General features: G+C 44.4%; 1 long non-coding RNA gene across 1 annotated transcript in view; it reads left to right on the top strand.

Moving 5' to 3' along the window:
- The window catches only part of LOC142829112 (uncharacterized), a 39,879-nt gene extending 23,461 nt beyond the window's left edge, over positions 1-16,418 (top strand). Inside the window, exon 2 of the long non-coding RNA XR_012903399.1 lies at positions 15,820-16,418. This is a non-coding gene — a long non-coding RNA (uncharacterized LOC142829112). The remainder of the gene's footprint in view (positions 1-15,819) is intronic.
- Positions 16,419-16,732: the final 314 nt, after the last annotated feature.

Below are 16,732 nucleotides of genomic sequence, written 5' to 3' on the forward strand. Positions count from 1 at the left end.
CCCTATCTTGTACATAACCCGGGGACTGCCTGTATTGGTTTTTTATTTTCCTTCTTCCCAGCCTCGGAAATAACTGCAATTTGTTGCTTTTCTCCGGTCAGAAGAACTGAAAAATTTATACTTTACCTAAATAGTGCTACAAATTACTGCACAAATTCGTTGCACATAAGCAGTACCCTATGCCTCCACTTAGGAACCAATAATTGATTTTTCAATTTAATGGCTGAACTAATCTCTCCTCTTTCCCATTTATTTGTCCTAACAAAACAATTTTTGTTTTTCCTTGATAAAACAAAAAACAGTCCCTTTCTTGTTTAAGACAAATTAAACATTTCACGCAATCTAACATACTATGTTTCATTTTGGTTTTGGGTATTCTTTCTCCTGTTAAAACTAGCTAAATTTCAAAATGAAGTGTCACTTTGAAACGAAAACTAGATACATTTCATTTTGAAAATGCTGAAAGGAGAAATTTTGACTTTTTCCATAATTGTTTCCCTCATTTATTTTTTGTCAAAAACTATTTGCCAGATTCAACCCAAATTCACAGTTTTGATCAACTCAAAGCTGCACTTTTCAGTGAATAATCTAATAATAAAAAATTCACAGCTCTACTCCAGTCTCATCACCTTGAAAGACACATACTTTTTGTCTATATGCACACACCTAAATGCATGCATGTGTGAATGCCTTTAGAAGAAAGCAGAAGGAAAGAAACAATGGAATGCAAGGGAAGAAGAAAGGAAGCATTTAGAATATCACAATGAATTACAGAATCACTAACTTCAACTTTAAATGTGAGTAATTAACTCCTTGCATAAGGCAATCAGCAGTTCACAGAATCTGACATTCGTATCTAGGTGGATCAATCTGCCAACAAAGGCGAGAGCTTCCACATATAGAGGGAAAATCTTGGTAATAACACAGAAGTCAACTTTATTGGCCCTTTAAGTCAATGGAAGGGCTTGGTATGTGGACTCATTGTTTAGAAAATTGACCTAATGCGGCTAAATTTGACCAAAACTCCAAGTGTAGACCAGACCTAGTAAGCCATAAAAGGAGGTTCTAAAAATATATGTGGCAGAGTAATAGAGGTTTTTATAAAACACCCTATTTTTCAAGTGTAAAAGAGTAGGGCTGTGCTTTGTTTTTAATATACTTAGCCTTGTCCTTAAGTGCTTAACAATATTTAAACACTGTTCCTCTGGGTTAATGGCAATCCAGATTCTTACCTAGTGAATACAATGATGTGACACTGATGTCTATTATGGCCTAGATCAGGGTGGACAACAATTTCCATGAATTTGGAAAGTGGTCAAGGGCTGCACTCTTCCATGATATTAATAGAAGAGGTATGGGGTCTGGGATGGAGGTTGAGTGCAGAGGAAGCTTCAGGTAAGGGAGGGAGGGAGTTTGGGTGAAGGAGGTGGTTGTGACCTGGGATACTGGACTGGGGTGGAGGTGGTTGGATTGTGACCTAGGGAAGGGAATTGGGATGCAGGGGTTTGTGTTGTGAGCTAGGGCAGGAGGGGACTGTGACCTGGGGCAGGGGTTAGGAGTGCCAGATCTGGGAGAGAACATGAGTGCAGAAGGGGACAGAGGATTGGGGTATGTGGAGTAAGGGGAAGGAGTTGGGGGCAGAGGGTTGGAGGAGAGAGGGGCTAGGGTGCCAGAGGCAGGATCTGTCCAGGAGACTTACCAGTCAACTGCCCCATCCTCCCATAGGCTGCAACCATGTGCTCTGTGAATAACTATGAGCCCTGGAGGAGAGGGGGTATGGTGCTTCTTAGCTGCCTGTTATTAAAACAGGAAGCTCCCATTGACCAGTTTCTAGCCAAAAAACAGCTGATAGGATTGTGCTGGGGCGGGAGCATCTCTTAAAGCCTTCGCCCCTCACCTCCAGGCTCTCAGATTTTAAAGCGAAATTGCCCAGCAGCCACGTTTCTGAGTGGCGTGCGGGTAGGGTGAGGCAAGTGGGAGCCTGCCTGGGGCTCTTCATTGGATCTGTGAACCGGATCTGGTGGCTTGGCGGGCCAGATCCAGTTCATGGGCCGTATTTTGCCAAGGTCTGCCCTGGATATTTTAACGAACACAGCCAATTCATTTTATTCAACTGCAAAAGTCTAGGGCAAGTGGGTATTAATAATCCAAGTGCTTTGGGGTGGATTAATGAAGGGCAGAATCTATATTTTTCCTGTCTATTTTGTTTTATAACTGCTGTGTTTATTTTATTGAACACATGCTCAGTGTTTGGATAGGCAAATATCTAATCTAATTAAATAAAATAAATAATATATGCTTAAGGGTGGGCATACAACTGTAATCTAAACACAGATGACATGCTTAGTTCATGGAAATTATGTTTGAATATAAGAAATAATTTTAAAGTCGTGATGGAATATAAGTTGGGTTTCTCCCCCCCAATATAATATTTTGTGTCATGTAATTATAAATCTCTTGTGCATTTGGATTGTATGATCTACAGAAGAGGGATATGACTTCTCAGAGCTCTGTGTAAATTTAAAGCACTAAATAAATGTTCTATAATGATGATGATAAAATAATAATTATAATAGAATGCAATCAAAATGTGTGTCATAGCTTCAAAGGATGGAACTGCTGTGAAGAATGATGGAAATCCATCTATCTGTTTCTGCAGCTTTGCACAATCAATCAAGCTCTGTCTGTCAGGCATTACCTGCAAATCCAGTTTTCTTGGGAATCTACAAAGATTTCCAGCTGGCAATTTATGTCAGTCTCCCTCCCTGTTCTTTGTCTCCCAGGCCATATATGAAGGTCATTAGCATAGCAGCATAACTACAAAAGAATGCTTCTGCACAGTTCTGTAACACTTTTTTTCCTAAGGCTCTCTCAGAACTTTACCAAGATTAGGAAGCATATATTGCTGGTCATACGTAGTACAGAGATATGCAGTGATCGCCTCTACTCACCAGTGAAATACATCTTTCTTTCTTTCTTTCTTTCTTTCTTTCTTTCTTTCTTTCTTTCTTTCTTTCTTTCTTTCTTTCTTTCTTTCTTTCTTTCTGAAGTAAATAGACTCATATTGGTATACACATACAATTTAGAGAAAAGTACAGGTGAAATCCCAGATACATTTGGCATGTAAAAACCAATTCTCCCAGCTTGTCTGCCCTCTAATAGTGCCTATATATCACCACAACAAAATTAATACTTACAGTAGTGTAGTTTATTGTTGATGACTGATAATGGGATTACTGCTTCTATAGCCAAAGCATGGCATTTGAAATCACATAATTTCATGCTGAAGGAAAGACATGATTATCATCACATCCTGACTTATCCATGTGAGGTTCAACCAGTTATCTATATAGGGTTCAATGTATTTGATGGACAATTCCCATGTTATATGAAATTCATGCAGAGCATGCTGCTGCAGCTATAAATCAAGAGAACATTTCATAAGGTGGCTGGTTTTCCTTGGAATAGTATTGCTAATCTTGTGTTATGTTCAATAAGCCTCTCCATAGAAAGGTTATGGTGTGAGTAACAAAAGGTTTATAGTGATTTTAGTGCTCATAAAAGGGCTTGAATTTATATCCTTGGAGTCCTCTGTTTAGCCATAGAGTAAGCACAGTACAGGTTTCAAGAAACTTCTCCACAACCTCTTAACTTTTTGTTCTAAGTCTGGCTAGTGAAGGGTAAGGTTTATTTAAAGGGTTAATTTATAATATCAGTTTCATTCTTCTCTCTGTAGGCACCACTCCAGGGGACTCACTTTCCAAGGATCATGCATGTGGCACACACACACACCTAGTGGAATGCACATGAGCAATCACTTGAAAAACATTAAAGATCACATATTACTATCCTTTGGCGGATCATGGAAAACATCTGCGTGTAAAAGTAAACCAGTAACAGTGTTGCCTGCCACTAGCAAAACTATCTTGAAAATAAGACCTATGATAAGGTAGTAGTTTTTACTATAAAGAGATGTTGCCTCTTTTTTTTTTTTTTTTTTTTTTTTTTTTGTAATTCCAGAGTGTAAGACGTGTGTTGTTAAAGATGTGCTTTTCCCTCTCATTAGTCAGTCGCTTGAATGCATGTTGTATGTTCAGGGCTGCTGATGGGAAGGGAGAAGGAGGGAGAGCAAAAATAATATATTTTTTGTTTCATCTCCTTATCTGACAAAGCTGCTTAGCTGGTGAGCAGGAGGAGACTATCAAGGGCACATCTGCAGATGCTAAAGAGAATGCCTCCTGTGGTGAACAGACACACTATTGTGAGTGCAGCCTTGAACCAAAGAAGTTAGAAACTTTCTTACTTTTCCTTGGCAGGCAGGCCCAGGCCCATGGTGTGGCGAGAGCTCCATCCATGGTGAGTTTGGCGGGAGTGGGAAGGAGCAAGATGAGAAAAATGGGTGGGTTTCAGAGGCTATCACTACAGGAGCCTACGGCCACTAGTCTCAACACTGGCACTGTTTTCCACAGGAAATGGTGATAGCAGCAGATATCACACCCCTGAGGGTAACTCAGGATGCAAGGATGCAGTTCCTACATGCATAAGGCTGCAGACTCGGTCTGTATGCAGCTAGCCTATGTGTTGCTATGGTATCTGCAGCAGTAATTGCTGATTGGCATGGCAAAATTTCATACTTGGAGGAAGAAACAAGGCAGCCCTCCCAACTTGTGGCAGATCACAGAGGACTCCCAGGAAAGTTTTGAAGAGATCGCTATGGATGATGCTTGGGACATCCTGGTATGCATTAATTTTTTTTTTCCTCAGGACTTCTTCTGCCTAACTGCCCAAGGGAATGAGAAGCAGACACAAACAGTACCTGTGACTGTTAGGATTTAAAAAAGCAGAGCACTAACTCATATCTTCTTGCAGTATCAACGCATGCGTATTTACTGGAGTTTCCCTTTCCTACATCTGGCAGGCCAGAACTGGAGTGCTGGGTGAAAAAGAGGCCCCGACTCACCATCCTACCAGACCTCCCTGTCTCCTGCCCCCATCCTCCTCCACTTTTTCATACATCACTTCATCAGGGATCACTCTGCTAGTCACCCTCTCCAGCCCCCAAGAAATATCCACGGAGCTCTTGGAATTGGGATCACTGCCAAGGATGTTGTGCACTGCCTTGTAGAAGCAGCACGGCTTTGGCAACTCATCAGAACAACTATTGGCCTTCCACCCCTTGCCTTCTGGTACACCTGCTTCATCTCTGTGATTTCTGCACAGCCCTGCTGCAGGGCCCTATCCTAACCCTTCTCCTCCATGCCATGAGCAATATGCTGTAAGTAGCAAAGCCTCACAGCCTCCTCTCCCCACAGACCCAGCAGATTTGCCACCTCTGATGTGCTCCGGGGTAGTTATTATATGAGCTCTCCGTATAAGCAAACAGGAAGAGGAATTTCAAAAATTGCTAGGGCTTTAAAGGGGAAGGGGCATATGCTGTGGCTATAGGGCAGCAGAGTTCAAAGTGCGAACCACAATGATCATGCTGTAGTGTCTACAGTGACATTATGTCACCCTAAGCATTACACTGTTTGCTGAGGTGGTTTTATTATGTTGGCATTGCAGGACGATTAAACTGATGGGCTGAGGGGAGAAGCATTGCGATGTGTATACCTTCATAGTTAGGTTGACATAAGTTGCCTTATGTCGATTTAATTTGGTAGTTTAGACAAACCCGTACGATTTTATTTAAGTCTAAATGATGGCACACGGTGCCAGGCAAGAGCGGGATAGACCCAATGGTAGGTATTTCACTTCAAAGGCTCATTCTGTTAAGCCAGCAGATGTCACAGCCACTCTGGCATATTTGTTGAGGAACTGCTATTCTTTCAGGCACTTATTGCCATGGACTCACTCTAAGCACAGCCCTGCTACTTGCTCTAGGCTGTTTGAAAATGGCTGAAAGTGGGATTATTCGGTTAAATATTAGCTCCCACGCCTTGTGATTTCCTTTTTGTGAAGATAACTTGCAAACTCTGTGGTGCACACTGGCTACCAGCTTGCTAGCAGGTGCAATCCAATCTCAAAATGCCTTAATGAGTGGCACTGAAGGGATGGCAGGGGGACGCTATTTCCAAGCCCGACCCCTTCCTCCTTAGGCCCTGCCCCTTCAGGGAGCATGAAGCTGCCCTGGTCTCCTCCTCCCCAGTTCTGTTAACCCCGGCTTGGTGATGACCATATGTAGCATGCCCTGAAGGGCAACAGGCTTTTCCATACCAAGGGAGAAAGGAGAGAGTATCAAGAGTCCTCTCATCATAACACCCCCAGTAACAAATATAGAGGCTTTTTCCAGCCAACTCCAGCTGCCAGGTGACCATCCCCTGCCATCCATTCAGTGCCACCTAGAATTCGCTGCTTTGAGATCCAGTGGTGATTTAAAGGGCCTAAAGCTCCAGCCACCATGGCTGCTACAATAGCAGTAAACTGGGAGCCCCAGGCCCTTATGAATTGCTGGGCTCCAGGGCAATTGCCCAAAGTTGGTGTGCGTATCATGGCTTGGGTACAAGTTAGTGATTGTGTATGTGGATCAGATGCAGATCCAAATTTTTGTATCACTACAGAGCATTAGCTATATCCACAGAGACCTTATGCTTCCCTCCATCACTTCCTTTTGCATCAGTCTCGTGCAATACAACTATCTCTTTTTCCCCTGAACTCTTACTTCCCCATTCCATTACTTCCTGTCCACATTAGAAAAAGTCTTTAAACTTTCACATCTCTCTTCTAGTTCACTATACATTATTTATGATAAGCAGCCCTGATCCCAATACAGAGGAAGAAAAGATCCATGAGGTAACTATCAGAGCTGCAAAGATTGTCCTCCATCCTTCATGCTGTTCCCCAGACCTCCCCATCATAACCATTACTCCAGCCAGTAGAAGGAAAAATGGTCATGACAAAAGCCTATCAATGCAATTTCTTGATTAGACTGTAGGGGTCACTAAAGAGTAACATAAGACACTCTTTCTCCCAAGGGACTAAGTGTATTTCCTTTTGTTCACCTGGTTGAGTTGGACTAAACTCAGATTCTGAACCCTAGCATGGAAGTGCATTTCACTGTCATGAGGCCATTATACTGTTCATGTTTTTATGTTTAAAGAATAGTCAAGAGCAGGAAAATCCTTATGTACTCAATCAGCTTGCTGGGGATCTGAGGAGGGAGGTGGAGAGTTAGCAATGATTTTCACCCAATATGCTTCAGTTAAAATGTAAACAACAATTAATATTTTGGGGAAATTTTCTACAATAAAACATAAATATGTGAGCTGTATTTTTTGTTTCCAGCCAGATAGGTTAGCCATACATAAAAAATGTGTAATAAACCATGTGTAAAATGAAGACATTTTGCAAAATTAAATAGCCATGCAAATTATTAGTTTATGTAAAATAAAGTTTCACTACACAGTGTTTTATGTTCTGGCATGGAGAAAATCTATAATTTCACCAAGGAACATTCAGTCTACCTATAGCATGTGGGATTTTTAGAATGAGAAAGCTTCTACAATTTGATGTAATAAATAGCTAAAACATCTAAAATTTGTAGATTAAACTATCACTACTCCATGTAACTGAATAATATTAATACCCAAGATAGAATATTCAAGAAACTCTTCTTCATTTTCCCATTCTTTGCTTTAAATTCTATATTTTTCTTAGCTACAGTTTCCATTAATATCTCATATGAGCTTTTGTACTGTTAGTAGGCCATTTTTTTGTTTATATACGGGTTCTCGCCATGGTGATGTATCCCTCATATGAAGGCATCCGGAATAAGAAATGACATGCAATGCCTTATTCTTCCAGTTTAATTAATGTTATGACAACTTGGCAATAAGACTACAGTGGAGAAAAGGTTTCTGCAGGGAACTGCAGGTTTTAAGCAGTAAGGAAGCTGTCAAAATGTTACTATATATCTATAGTAACATATTAAACATCCAAAGATTTCAGGAAGGCATCTGTAGAAGAGAATTCAAAACAGAAAAGATTAGCATAAAAATGATGTTGTATAATCAACTGAAAATAAAACGAAAAACACTTTCTCAGCAACTTTCAAGCATGGATTCTTAAAGCAACATGCACGGGTTTATTCTTTTGACAAAATTTTTCAAATTCTGTATTTTTACCAGCTAGAACCATTTGATATGTAAATAGCAAATAGGTTACCAACACTTCTGTGGCCTGAGTTTTTCTATATATTTAGACAAGGTAGAACAGTTGCTCTCTAACCAGTCCAGGCTTTCTCAAGTTCCCTTTCAGCCTTAAGTTTCTATTATTCTGTCTCTCATGTCTGTGATTATCTCTTTAGGCTCCTTCTGGGTGCTGAATCTGCTGGCTAGTCTCTCCTGTTCCTTTGGGTCACCTGTCCCACTTGCATATTCCGAGTGCCACTGCACCTCTCAACTCCTGTAGACTTGTTCTTCTGCTGTCACTCTAATGGTTGGATCCTCAGCAAAAGTGCCTGTCTTTGAAAAGTGGAAACAAAGAAGAGCCAGGGAATCTTAGATCAGTCAGCCTAGCGTCAATATATAGAAAGATATTGAAAAGTGATACTAATCCAACTTGTAAGCAGCAAGAGGATGAGATGGTGATAAGTAATAGTCAAGATATTGTGGAGAACAAGCCATACAAAACCAATCTAATTTCCTTCTTTGTTAGGCCTACTGAGTAGCGGAAAACCTGCTGAGTAGCGGAAAACCAGGCATGATTTATTTTGATTTTAGCAAGATTTCATCACAGTCCCAAGATGGCAGTCTCTTAAGTAAAGTAGGGAAATGTGTTTAGCACCTACTATAAGTAGGTGTATACCTGGTGAAAGACCATAATCGAGTAGTTATTAATGGATGCCACTATCCAGATGTGGACAGAATTTGGACGGAAAATTGTCATTCATGTCAAGTTCTCTATCCCTTTTACTTTCATTGGAGCTGGTATGTCTCTCATTTCCTTAGTCCTGTTGGGATTTGCTTTCTGTCCCTCTGCTATGAGCAGATGTCCAATGTATGCTACCTCAGGGTATGTTTACACTACAGCACTAATTCGAACTAACTTAGTTCGAATTAGTTAATTTGAACTAAGCTAATTCGAACTAATGCATCCAAACTAAAAAACTAGTTCAAATTAGCGTTTTGCTAATTCAAACTAGCATGTCCACATTAAGTGGACCCTGAACCGGGGTTAAGGATGGCCGGAAGCAGTGCCGGCAGGGCATCAGATGAGGACTTAGAGCGTGGAGCTGCTGTCTCAGGCTAGCCGAGAGCTGTGCTTAAAGGGACCCGACCCCCACGCTGCCCAGACAGTTCTCAGGGGTGCCCCGCTTGCAAAGTAGACCTGTCTTGGAGTGCCCTGAGTGCCCACACTGGGTACATCACAGCACTCGGCCATCAGACCAGCTGCACTTGCCGCAGGCTGCCATCTGGGGAGAGGGGGCAATTGGGGGGCTGCAGGAGAGCTTCCACCCCCAGAAGCCCGCAGAGCCAGCCCAGTCCTTCCCATTGGGGGCTCGTACCCCATTCCTTCCTCACCTCCTTCCACTTACCCTTCCCTAGCCCCCCTTCCTGATGTACAAAATAAAGAAAACGTGTTGTCAAAAATAGAATCTCTCTTTATTGAACAAAACTCAGGGAGACTGGGAAAAGGAGGTGGGAGAGGGGAAGAGAGAGGGTGGGAGAGGGGAGGGCAACTACAATGATCAGAGGTTTGGAAGAGGTCCCATATGAAGAGAGGCTAAAGAGACTGGGACTTTTCAGTTTAGAAAAGAGGAGACGGAGGGGGGACAGGATAGAGGTCTCTAAAAGCAGAAGTGGGGTGGAGAGGGTGCATACAGAAAAGTTCTTCATTAGTTCCCATAAAGAAGGACTAGAGGACACCAAAGGAAAAGAATGGGTAGCAGGCTTCAAACTAGTAACAGAAAGTTGTTCTTCACAAAGCAAAGAGTCAACCTGTGGAACTCCTTGCTGCAGGAGGCTGTGAAGGCTAGAACTAGAACAGAGTTTAAAGAGAAGTGAGATAAAGTGATGGAGGTTGGGTCCAAGGAGTGGTATTAGCCAGGGGGTAGGAGTGGTGTCCCTGCCCAAAGTTTGTGGAAGGCTGGAGAGGGATGGCACGAGACAAATGGCTTGGTCACTGTCTTCGGTCCATCCCCTCCAGGGTCCCTAAGGTTGGCCGCTGTCGGCAGACAGGCTACTGGGCTAGATGGACCTTTGGTCTGACCCAGTACGGCCATTGTAAGCTCAGGGCTCAGGGTCGGGGGTCTCAGTGGATCACCTTGATTTTCATGCACACCTGCTCCTGGGTGGCCAGGCTGGCAGCTCTCCTGCCCTAGACGGCTGCTTTCCTGTGCCTAGTGCAGAGGTCGTGGACAAGGTCCACGATGTCCACACTAGACCAGGCGGGTGCCCGCCTCTTGCGGTCCTGGGCAAGCTCCTGGGAGCCGCCAGCCTGGTCCCGGGAAGAGGGGGAGAGCTGGGGGGCATCGGGTGGGTGGCTCGAGCCGTGCCAGATTCAGGGTCTGCTAGCTGGGTGCTGGCAGGCTTGCACCTGGCACGGGCACCGTAGCCAGCCCATGCCCCTTTAAGGGGTCCGGGGCCGGGAGGGGGGCAATAGAGTTTCCCTGGTGTTGGCCAGAGTGGCCACCAGGGAAAGCTGGGGAGGGCTAGCCTCCCACTAGTTCGAATTAAGGGGCTACACACCCCTTAATTCGAACTAGTAAGTTCGAACTAGGCTTAGTCCTCGTAGAATGAGGTTTACGTAGTTCGAACTAAGCGCTCCACTAATTCGAATTAAGTTCGAACTAGCGGAGCGCTAGTGTAGCGCCTATCAAAGTTAATTCGAACTAACATCCGTTAGTTCGAATTAACTTTGTAGTGTAGACATACCCTCAGAGTGTTGCATTTTTTTTCTGGATGCACTTTATGTTCTTATCCTGAAGGGCTGTAGAAAAGCATGCAGTTTTTGTTGTGGTCTTGGTCAGCTTCTGTATCATTGCTCCCTTCACCTACAATGATGTTATCATTTGCAATTATTTTCATCTCAGGCAGCTCTTCCAACACTTGGGTGAGTCTTCTTTGGAACACCTCTGATCCTGGGCTTCTGCCCATCAACATGCATAGCCATCTGTAATGTCCAAATGGTGTTGCAAAAGTTGTCAGCGTGCTGGACTCTATCCAGCCTTATGTGCCAAAACCCATTCCTCGCATCAAGCTGTAAAGCTTCTGGCTTTGGAAAGTTTTGGCAAAGTATTTTCAATCCTGGCCACGGGATAGTGGCATCTTTTCAGTCCCAATTCACTGGTATGAGTCTTTGGAGCTGTGTAATTTTTCCAATAGTTATTTTTACCACCACCATGCTGCTTAGCTAGGCCGTACTGGTATCAATAGCTGCTGATACCCCTGCTCTGCAGCCTTTCAAGCAGCGTTATGTAAGGCCACTGGCATTTTTTCCTCATGCGAGGCACACTGGTTCCACTGTGGAATGTTCTTCCACTTGCTGTTGCCCATATGCTTTTAAAATGGTCTCTTCTGTCCATGGGATTTTCCCCTTTGCTTCTTGCACCACAGCTATAAAATTCTGACGCTGTCCCTTGATCAGCTCAAGTGTTTGTATTCCTCAAGAAGAATCTGTGATACTTATCTTCTACCATCACAAACTCCTGTTGGTACTGTATATTCTGTTGCTCCTCTGCTGTCGGTAAATAGCTGTGAATCCCATGGGAACATCTTGTGGTTGGTCCCCACCGAGCCTGACAACCTGCTGTTATCCAACTCAGTTAGCTCAACTGGCAGAGGTCTGTGTTGTGGGTTTAAAGGATCCACTTTGTTGATCAACCACATAAAAATCAATATGGCTACACCTACTGGATTTTTCTCTCCTGCATCTTCCTCCTACTTAACATTTTTAAACCTGTGAAGTGGCACACAAACTACATTAAAAATGGTAAGGTTGTAAAATCAAGTACTCAAAAATTATAAAATGGCTGAATTAAGGATACCTGTGTAATCTTAATTTAGACAAGGAGTGGGCAATAATTTTTGGTGTGTGGGTGGGGGGGGAGGGACGGGACTCCAAAATTCTGTAAAGTGGTCAAGGGCCACACTTTTTCTGTGGAGGAGGTGCAGGGTATAGGATGGAGATTGGGTGCAGAGGGGCACATGTGGTAAGGGACTGGGGTACAGGAGATGGTGTGAGGTCTGAGAGGGAGTTTGGGTGAAGAAGGGTGTTGTGACCTGGGTCAGCGGATTGGGGCGTAGGGTCAGGGAAAGAGTGGGGGAGCAGGAGAGGATTCTGGCCTGGGAGAGAGGTGTGAGAGGGGGTACAGGGTCTGGGAGGGAGCTGTGACCTGGGGCAGGTGGAGTGCAGAGGTTTTGCAAGGTGACCTGGGGGAGGGAGTTGAGGAGTAGGAGGGGCTGGGGTGCCAGAGGCAGGCTTTGGCTGGGTGGCACTTACCCAAGCATCTCCCGGCCAGCAGCCCTGCAACACCCCCAAGGTAGGCCTGCTGCAGCGCCAGAGCATTGAAAATACAGTCTGCTTCCTCCACATTACCCTCCACTCTGGAAGGGGGGGGGGGGGGAAGAGGCTTGTGATGCCCCATCTTCCAGGCCAATCTCTCAGCTCCTATTGGCTTGTGGGATTTTTTGGCCAAGAGGAGGTGAGAGATTGGTTGGGATCAGTTCTTACTGGCCAGTTGTTTCCAACCAATAGGAGCTGAGGATTGGGCTGGGGGCAGGGAGATCACCTGAAGCTTCCCTTCCCTCCATAGTGTCACATGGAGCAGCACTGCATTTAAAATAGTGGCTGGTGCAGACCTGAGGGCCCCGGGAAGGGCATCTGCAGCTGGATCTGGTGGCTTGGTGGGCCAAATCTGGCCTGCAAGAGGTATCTTACCACCCCAATTTAGACTCTTTGTGCATATGTCTTGAGAGTCTAATCATGTGACCAGATACTATTTTTTTTTCGCACATGCACATTCTCTATTAAAACAGTATCAAGCAAAGCTGCTCTACTCACATACTTCCAAGCTGTCTCACAAAAGCATCTTTTTTGGGCAGTGACATGTGCCTGTGTTTGGTTAGAGGCCTTGATTGTGTCAGCTACCAGCTTTCATCAAGGAACTTAATGTTTTATAGCAACTATCTTAAATGAAGGGCAGTAAGTATAGTTACTAGTTTCAATTAGGTTTAACCCAATTTTTAATATCATGGTAATAAGCACTTTATAACAAGAAGAGCAGAACTAAAGCAAGTCTTTTGGCACTGGGAAGAGGAATTATTTCCCCTCCTCCCACCTACATCTTCTGTTTCTTCTTACTGTTTTCTCCTCTACCTGCTATCTGGGGAGGATCTGGTGAATCGGGAGACTGAAATTCAATTTGGAGTCTTGTAATTCTCTTACCTGTGAGCCCCATTGGTGTTTATGGTTTATGTCTATGGGTTAGAAGAAATCCAGGGGGCTTTTCACCAAGAATGGCGGGGAAAGAGAAACAATGTAGTCAACTCACCACAAGTATGAAAAGCTCCTGTGATAGGCTTGCTGTTCCCTGTGCCTGAAGTCAGGCAGAACAAGGCCTTGTCTACACTACAAATGCTTTGCCAGTAGAACTATACTATCGGAGCCCCCTGCAGTAGATGCAACTGATGCCAATAGTACTTTTTCTTGACAGCATAACATCTCCTCAAATGATGTTAGCTGTGACAGTAGACTCGCTCTTTCCTAACGTTTCTGCTCTACTCTGGGGTTGTTGCTGGCATAGCTAAGTCAGCTAAGACACGTGGTTTTTCACATCTCTTGACTGCCAAAGAACAGGCTTGGCCAAAAGGAATGGGTAAATTTATGTGTATTCCAGGTAATCCTATTCATACATATGCAGAGAGAGGATTCAGGGAAGAACTCCAGCACCACGTCTTGTACAGTGCTGAATTCACCAGCTGCACTTGCTCTATTAGCTCCATCCTCCATCATTGACCTTCTGGCCACTTCTTATTCAACACCTAAAGAAGTTCAAACTCAGACCTGGTCTGCACTAGGGCTGTGTCTACATTGGCAAGATTTTGCACAAAATTGGCCGCTTTTGTGCAAAATCTTGCCACCTGTCTACACTGGCCACGAGTACTTGCACAAAACACTGACGTTCTAATGTATAAAATCAGTGCTTCTTGCGCAAATACTCTGACGCTCCCACTCAGGGATAAGCCCTCTTGCGCAAGTGTTCTTGCACAAGAGGCCAGTGTAGACAGGCAACGTTAATTTCTTACGCAAGAAAGCCCGATGGCTAAAATGGCCATCGGAGCTTTCTTGCACAAGAGAGCGTCTACACTGGCACGGATGCTTTTGAGCAAAAGCACATGCCAGTGTAGACGCTCTCTTGTGCAAATGCTTTAATGCAAAAACTCTTGCGTTGAAAGTATTTGCACAAAATCTTGCCAATGTAGATGTAGTCCAGGAGTTTAGATTGAATTTAGCTGCATAAGGTTGATTTTCTAAATGAAGTGTCCACACTACCAAACCTGTTGTGTCAACCTTAATGGCCACTGATGTCGAATTTGGTTACTTCTGATTTCATGAGGATTAATGCTATTCCCGGCCTTGCAAGATCAAATTTATGATAGAGTAGATCCAGCACTAGAAAAAGTTGATGTTATTGGCCTCAGAGGCATTTCACAGCAGTTAGAGTAAAAATCAAGGAGATAAGGCAGTTCTACCACAAGGCGAAGGAAGCTAATGAATAATCGGTCTGCTGCAGCACTCTACAGATGACACTTCTACAAGCTACTGAATGCAATTCTGGGACGGGGGACCTGACCAGCTTCCCCAGCCTGACAGTGGAGTCCAGCCAAGACACTCCTAGTGTCAGCGTGGAGGATAGTGTGATGATGGAGGGTGAGGAGGAGGAGAATGACTAGCAAGTGATTGAAGAGAGCCAGGATCTATTTATCATGCTGGAGCCAGTCCCCTCCTCCCAGGATATCTTCCAGTTGAGCACTGACCCCCAGAGAGGGCACTTCTGATGAGCTCACAATTTTTTCTTACTACAAGTGGGCTAAGACAATGTGGTGTGATGTGTGGTGCGCTGTCTCTGCCTACACAATGCGTGGGGCCTGGAACAGGTTGTTAATGTGTTTGCAGATAGAGAAGGAGTCTCCACATCTCCATGAAGCTCTCACATAGGAACCCTTTGATCCATCTCACAAGGTTTTTGAGGCCTGTCTTATTCTGTCCTTCACAGTAGGACACTTTCCCATGTCAGTAAGTAGCATCATTGAACCACAAAGCATAAAAGCCAGGTTTATGGCCACATTCAGTCAGCATCTGCTCCCAGGCATTCTGTGAGATTCAGAGAAGATTGATATTTGTCATGGCAACCTGGATGAAAAAGATACTCGCACTCTCCCAGGGAAGCTGCATGTGTTGGACACATATCCCTCCTCCCCCAGGCTGGGAAAGTAGCGCTCTCCCAAGCAGGCTGCATGTGCCAGACCCAGTGTGTGCTGGACACAGAGGGAAGCCGCCCTGCCCCATCCCCTTCTTCCCTCCTGTAGGCTCCTGCATTGAATGGCCCCTTACTATGTCTGCCTGCCTCCGAACCATGTGAGTCTATATTCGCCCCGAGAACTCTGTGCACCTACTGTGAAGTGCTCAATTTAAAGTAAAAATTTGGTCTTGCATTGAACACATCTCTATTGTCTTTACAGAGATGTCTGGTGTGTAGATTAACAGATATGTGTTAGGCTTAACACAATATATCTTCTGTTTTGTATGTTTCATTGTAACTGGAAAAGAAGCCAGCTCACTGCATACTCCCCCCTTCTAGCATCTATTCTCTTGGCTCAGATCCGCAGGCGAAAACCCACAAGGGAGGACATGTTCATGGAGCAGATGGAGTGCATGAACACCCTTGTGGAGGAAACTCATGCAGAGCGCCAGGACCGGATTGTTGAACTCCAGGAGAGGGAAGCCTGAAGGGAGCAAGAGGCAAGGCAGCAGGAGATCATCTTTGCCTCCCTGACAGCTGTAATGCAGAGCCTGACTGCCTGTCTGGAGAGGGCCACCTTCCAGAACCCCATTCAGCCCGATGAAAACACCTGTCCCACCTCCCTCAGTACCATTGCTTCCACCCCCAGAGTCTTCAAGGTTATCTAGATTAACTAAAATGGCTCTGTGAGCCCAGGCCGGTTTTGATTTGATAAATGCACAGGCCCAGGATGTAGGGTGGGCAAGGGAAGTATCAAAGGCTGCTTTACCTTCCAGGACCTCTAGAGGCAAAAGGCTCTTCTGCATTTCTGAGCCTCCCTCTCCCCTTCAGGTTCCCAGTTCTTTAATTTCCCCACTCTTTCCCCCAAATAAAAACTCATGTTTTTTGAACAATGGTCTCTTTATTGCTTGTACTACAGTGGTGTGTGTGTGTGTGTGTGTGTGTGTGTATGGGGGGGGGATTAAACACAAACACAGGAAATGCAGGGACAATTGTTCAGAGCAACATGAAAGAGACTCAAAACTGGCCATTCATAAAACTGTCTTTCAAGGCCTCTCTGATTTGTGCTGCCCTGCATTGTGCTCTCATCGCCTTGGTGTCCGATGCACAAATTCTCTGGCAGGCACTTTGCCTCAGGACCCCACCCTGCCAGATAACTTTTCCCCTTGTTTTCCTCTGAGTTAAAGTTTGTATAGAATATTGTGAGAAAGAAGCTAAACACTGACATCAGGCCACTGAAGTTAGACCTACTGACTCCCACTGAGGCTTACC

This window comes from Pelodiscus sinensis, chromosome 1 (assembly GCF_049634645.1).
Source record: "Pelodiscus sinensis isolate JC-2024 chromosome 1, ASM4963464v1, whole genome shotgun sequence".
Lineage (NCBI taxonomy): Eukaryota > Metazoa > Chordata > Testudines > Trionychidae > Pelodiscus > Pelodiscus sinensis.